Genomic DNA, 6,694 nt, shown 5'->3' with positions numbered 1-6,694 from the left:
TCCCTCCCTCCCTCCCTCCCTCCCTCCCTCCCTCCCTCCCTCCCTCTCTCTCAAGCATGGATTTGTATTGTAGACCTATGAGCTCACTCACCACAAGGGGTTGAGCTCATCAGCTGCAGGGACAATGGTTGAACAGATCATAACAAGTGAAGAAACAGGTGAAGGAAGAATGAGCCAAATCATTATTTTGACATTTCTAGATATCTGATATGGCAATGGAGTCAAAGGGACTTTCCTTTTAGGTTTACTCTAAGACATCTGTTTTAGTGTCTTTGGCAGGACTCTCTAAGGGATGACTAGTCCAAAATCCTCATTAATATAAGCTTTGCTGCTCCACTGGAGGTAGGTGCAATGCAGGTGGGTGTTAGTGTAGAGTTTATAAGACCAAACCTACCTCAGCAACTGCCACTAATTGGCTCCCCTGGGAAGTCTCAAGAGAAGCTGTCAATCTTGAAGACTCAGTTTGTGTTTGTGATTTGTTGTGATTTTTCTTCTGTTGCTCTTTCTCCACCTCCATCCACACAGCCTCTCCTTCTCGCACACATAAATGGTTGTTCCTCAAGAACAAATAACCAGAAAGACAAGACATGGCTCATCTGAGATTCAATGTTTTCTCCACCTTCCTGCCCTTCTTCCATTCTCACCATGACTGAAAGACAATCCCCTATTCTGTGAAAGGATGCTCTCCAAGGTGTAGCTGACACAGCTAGAACCTTCTCCAGAGAAATCCATCTGATGGTATACTGTCCCAGTGTGTATAGAAGGTGATTTCTGGTTCCCCTAAAAATTAATTCTACTCTTCTGAAAACTGACAGTGATCTTAATCCCATCCCTAATTATATCCTTGTATTTTAAAGTTAAATTACAGGGTAAGGAAAGCCACATTTGAAGGATTTGGAGTATAAAATAGAGGCTTTCTTTGGTCCTGGGGATGATAATGGTAATAATAGCTACTATTTAATAAGCAACTACATGTGAATTAACTACTCTGATCCTCTTGCATAGGATGATATAACGTCTCAGAGGGAATTTGTTCAAGGTCTCAGACAAGTGCAATGTCAGGATTTGATGTTAGGTTTGTCTGACTCCAAATGCCTGGGTTCTTAACTGCCATGCTCTGCAAGCCTTTCGTTTTATTTCTGTCTGGGTTCTTTTAGCCCAATGTACAAAAGTAATTCCGAGCTACCTAACCCAGCAGGCATACTTTGTAGTATTTGAGGAAGAAGAACAACTCAGGGGCATTTGCCTAGTCACTATGCTGTTTTCTTTTTAATGTAATATATTTCAGGTCACTCACAAGTCTCAGTGCTGCCTATGGCTGAATCCAGGTGATAGTGGGCTTTGTGAGTGGTGAGGGTCTATTAGAAGAATGTTAGCAATTGTGACATTCTCCTGATCTTTCTTATGAGTAGATAGAGAGGATACTAAAGAGATTGGAGGAAGTGTCTCTCTTCTCGAATTACATAGACTAAGCTGTATTCTATCTATCTTGTGTTGGGGAAGCTTCACATCCTCTGGTCAGTATGTCATGTAGAATACAGGGTTAGAGTACATTCAAGAGAATAACCAAGTTCAGAAATAATACTTTTATGTGCTTCAAACCCATTTGAAGCCCAGGAAATTGACAATTTCTTTCTCTTTTTTTTGAGTACAATTAATTTAATAAGCTTATGTTTTGGGTAGTACTTATAAAAGGATTTAATACTGGTTTATGAAAACTGATTAAAAAAAAACCTTTACAATCTTTAAACCTGGGGAATTCCTCTTAGATGATAAGTGCTAAATACAGCTTTCCTTTTGGTTTCTTGATGAGCAAAGTTAACTAGCAAAATTACTTAGTGCTAAATACTTCAGACAACCCCCAAGCGTTCATTCATCTGCCTTCTTTTGTGAGAGGTGGTGTAGTACTTTTAATAGGGAAGAAAGAGAGCCGATTGAGTTATATCCTGAAATTCTGGTAAAGCTACCTCAGAGTCAGGCCCTTCTCCTGGCAGAGTTTAAAAAGAGAGGTAGAGGGAGAGGGATGGTAGAAAGGGAATCACCATGGAATCTGATTTGGAGTCAAAACAGATTCTGAAAATCAAAGTCAGACGTTAACTAGAGCCCTCCTCTCATGCAGTTTGAGCAACTATTCTATTCTATAAGCCAGTTTTTTCTATTGGATGAAGAAATAGAGTACAAATGTACCTTTATAATCTAGTTTATACTTTAGCTACAATGTTTAAATTCTCCATTTCTAACTTATAGTTAAAATAACAATTCAGACCAGCAAAGAACTCACTGTCAAAAGTTTCTTTTGGGCCTTCATTCGGTTTCATTTCTCTCCATAGCTTAGAGGGAGATTCAATAAACAATAGAATGACTGAATGTTGAGACAACACAGAGAAAGCAACTGTCTCTGGTCTGTGTACAGACAGGACAGCCAGCTACTGACTCACAGCCTGCCTGGAAAGGTTAGCAATGACTTTGAAATTTTATCTAGACTATCTCGTTCCCTTTGGGCAAGAGCATTCTTAGACTTTCCCAGTAGACAATAATCTGTCCTGTACTTTAATGAAACTTCCGATGTGGAGGACACAGACTCCCAGAGGAACTCATTGTGAAGTTCGACAGCTATCGGAGCCAGATTGTGTTGTCTATTTTTATGTTTGTGCTCTCCATCGGGATGATCAACTTTTTTGTAAACAGAATTGAATCTATATAAAACCATTTTATGTGGTACTTGAACAGACTGACAGATATTTATGAAACACAGCTTCCCTGGGGACCAACTAGTCCTGATCCCTTCACTGTAACTAGTGGAAGTCTTCTGTCCCCACATGGAGATGACTGGGTGCCTTCTTTGAATTTCATGCTATGTTACTGACTCAGTTCTCCCCGATTCTTCCCAGTTTTTGCCATCTACATCTGCTGTTAGTATTTTCCTCACAGTGTTAAAAGCATGTTGGCTCTTTTAGTCTATATTAAAAAAATATATAGCTATTTTTCTTTTAGCAAACAAAGTGATTTTCTTATTAGTTGATTTTGGTTTTGACATTTTTATACATATATACAATACATTATAATTACTCTTATCTCCTATGACCATGAACAGTTCTGGATGCAGAGATTCATGGCTGTTCAAGATGGTGAGAATATGTGATAGTTGAATACTAAGTCCTAGGAGAGATTTTTTTTTAAAAAAATTAAAAAGTGGCAATTAACATTGAGCTTAGATGTGCACACCTGTACTTCTAAGACTAGGGAGATTGAGGCAGGGTGACCATAAGTTCAAAGCCAACCTGGGCTGTATTTTGATTAAAAAAGAAAGAGAAATGAAGGGGAAGAAGGAGGGGGTAGAGGTGGAGGAGGGGAGAAGGAGAAGAAGGAGGAGAGAAGGAAGAGAAAGAAAAGGAGGAAGAGGAGGAAGAGGAGAAGGAGGAAGGAGAGGAAGAGGAAGAGGAGGAGGAGGAAAAAAAGAAAGACCATAATGAGCGGTGCCTGTTATTGGTGGAAAGTAAGATCAGCGTGGGACTGTATCAAAGGCTTCAGCTGTGGTGCTCCGTCTGTAGCTACGGCTGTGGGAGTATGGGTGCTCAGTAAATATGAGCCTCAGCTTATCACCAGCAGATGAGTGTCCAGATCACTCCGGATTTCCCTGACAGGCTCCGCATCACGTATTTACAGATACAAAAAAACCCCAACCAACCAACCAGCCAAGCAAACAAGTAAACAAACAAAAATCCAAACCAATCCCACTGATAAAATAGGTGGTGGAGGTATAGAGACAGATGAAACCAACCTCACAGATTTCTTTGCTGAAGAACTTGGTTTCACATAGTTTAGGTAATAATACAAAAAGTACATTGTGGGGCTTCAAAGCTTGGGTTTTCTGTTTTGTGTGTGTGTTTGTTTCTGTTTGCTGTTTTTTGTTTGTTTTGTTGTTGTTGTTCTTTCTCCCCCACCTTCATGACTTTTAATATAAAATGCCATAGGTCCTATTATGGTATTTCCACACATGCTTTATCTATTGTTCCTCCTCCTCCTCCTCCAAGGCCCTGTTCCACCTGTTACCTTTTGCTTTCATGACACATATATTCCGATTTTGCCACTCTCTTTTAAGAAGGAGTCTTTCTCCCTTTAAATATGTGCCATCTAGCTTGACCAGAGCATTGGAGAAGCAGAAGGCACTGCCTGTTTCACCGTGTCTACCCCGAGTGCTGTGGCAAAGTCTAGATCCCTGTGTATGGCTCAAATTTGATCAGTCCAGGCCTTTCCATCTGCACCACTGAACTCTTCTAGGGCAGGAGACTTCCTTATTAGTATGGAAAGAGGGTCTAGTCTACTGTGTGGGTCAAGGACTGATGGTCGGTCACACGAGCAAGTGATTCAAAATTTCCATAAATGGAAAGAACTACCTTGAAAGTTTTTGAGCTTCTTGCATAGGAAGCACTATTATGACAAGTTTTGAAATGGGTTGAGTTTGTAATCAAAAAGGTAGATCAGGAGTTTCCAAGAGTTATAAAGATAATTTTAGGATAATATTATTTACAGATAACCACATGGAGTTTTTAAAAAGTTAGAGTACTGCTTTGTAGGCATCTCTGGTTGGCATTTCTTTTTCTAAGTCTAGATTATTTCTCCTAATATCTTGAGCCCAGGTTCTATCGGTAAATGTAGAATTATTGCTCAAGGAAGGTCACCTGGATTACTATTATATGGGGAAAGGATATACGCCCTCCCCCTCAGACTGGCTTCATTTTTCAGCTTGTACAAAGCCACTGTGTGCATATGAGTACAATTTATTAAATTTATGATGAGTCTACTTTTGTACTTAGCTATTTCATTATCCTCTTGTATTTTTATATGCTTCTGGAGAGCATGAAATATGCAGCATAGGCAGTAATCTCTCCTCAGGTAGCTAGAGTTTTGTGTTCATAGGAAGAGCTCAATAAATATTTTCTGAAAAAATGAATATGGTAGCTCAGACATTTTTCCAATCTAGCATCTGAAAGCAGTGGTAGTAAATATGATGAAATTATATTAAGAAGAAGCTTATGTTTTCAAAATAGAGAAAACAAGGAAAAAATACCTATAATTTCACCACTAAAGAATAGCCACTGTTGAGAGATCAGATTGAGTTGGGGAAGTGGCTCAGTCTATAAAGAGCTAGCTCAGCATTCACAAGGAGCTGAATTTTATCCCTATATCCCATGGTTGGTGGAAGCCATACTTGGTGGCACATGCTTGTAATTCCAGGACTAGAGAGGTAGAAAACCAGCTGATTCCTAAGGCCCACCACTCACCTGGCCTGAGCTCCTTTGGTGAGCTGTAGATCAGAAAGAGACCCTGTCTCAAACAAAACTACACCCAAACCAGGAGAGACGATGGATCCTGAGGAACCACAGCCAAGTTTGTCCTTTGTTTCCATACGTATGGATATGTGCACAGAATATGCACTAACATCAGTGTATATAAATACATATCCATATTCATGAAAAGATGTTACATTATTTTCATCTATACATAGTTTATACAAAGTATAATTTTATTCATAGTTATAACCATATATTACATGCACAAGTTTGTGTCTTGAGATTTTTTTCATTTGAAATTAAAGTATTCATAATCATCATATATATTATATTGTTAGGTTTCAATTCTATAATAAAAAGAAAAAATAACAAAACTGTTTATGTCAAGACCATTTTCCAAAACAGAATATTTACTTGTGTCTTATTTCCTCATTTTACAGATTTATTTTATTGTCTAAAGATGTATGTATGTATGTATGTATGTATGTATGTATGTATGTATCATGTGCTTGTGTGTGCCCCTATGTGCACTTATGTGTGCAGAAGGTCACAGAGGCCAGCAGCAGGTGTCAGATCCTCCTAGAACTGGAGTTTCAGGGGATTGTGGATTGCCTGATGTGGTTGCTGGGACCTAAACCATTGCTGGATCTCTGCAAAAACCACACATGCTCTTAACCACTAAGCCAGCTCTCCAGCTCCAGATTTATTTTATTCCTAATTATGTGTATGCACATGTTTATATGTGAGTACATGCACAAGCGACTGATGATACCCAAGGCCCAGAGGAGGACTGAAGCTCACTGAGGTACAGCTGAAGATCTGTGCTGTGGAGCTACAGTTACAGGTGACTTTTAGCCAACTAATGTAGCTACTAGAAACCAAATCAGGGTTCTCTGAAAGAGCAGTATGTCTATTTAATTACTGACCTGTCTCTCCATTTCCTTTAAAAACAACAACAACAACAACAACAACAACAACCAGAATCTCCATATGCAGTCCTGGCTATCCTGGAAGGGACCCACCTGGCTGGCCTTGAACTCTGGGAATGCCAGCATAAAAGGTGTGTGTCAGCATATTCTGACGGATGATCTTCTTAAGTGATAATTCTTTTATTACCATATGTCTTGTTGGATTTTCACCTATTTTATTTAAATATTGACATTCTCCACGTAAAAGTCTGAATTGAACAATTTAGAAACAGAGAATATCTCAGTTTTCCTTTTGATTATTTTCAAGGCATCCAGTACTTACTGCCAAACTGCTTTTAACAAATTTTGTCCAAATATTTTCTCTTTATAGCAGTGCATTCACTGTAATATTGCCAAATACACACACACAAATACATACATAAAGAGAGAGAGAGAGAGAGAGAGAGAGAGAGAGAGAGAGAGAGAGAGAGA

This window comes from Grammomys surdaster, unplaced genomic scaffold (genome assembly GCF_004785775.1).
Source record: "Grammomys surdaster isolate TR1022 unplaced genomic scaffold, NIH_TR_1.0 99, whole genome shotgun sequence".
NCBI lineage: Eukaryota > Metazoa > Chordata > Mammalia > Rodentia > Muridae > Grammomys > Grammomys surdaster.
Note: the sequence above shows the minus strand (reverse complement) of the source record.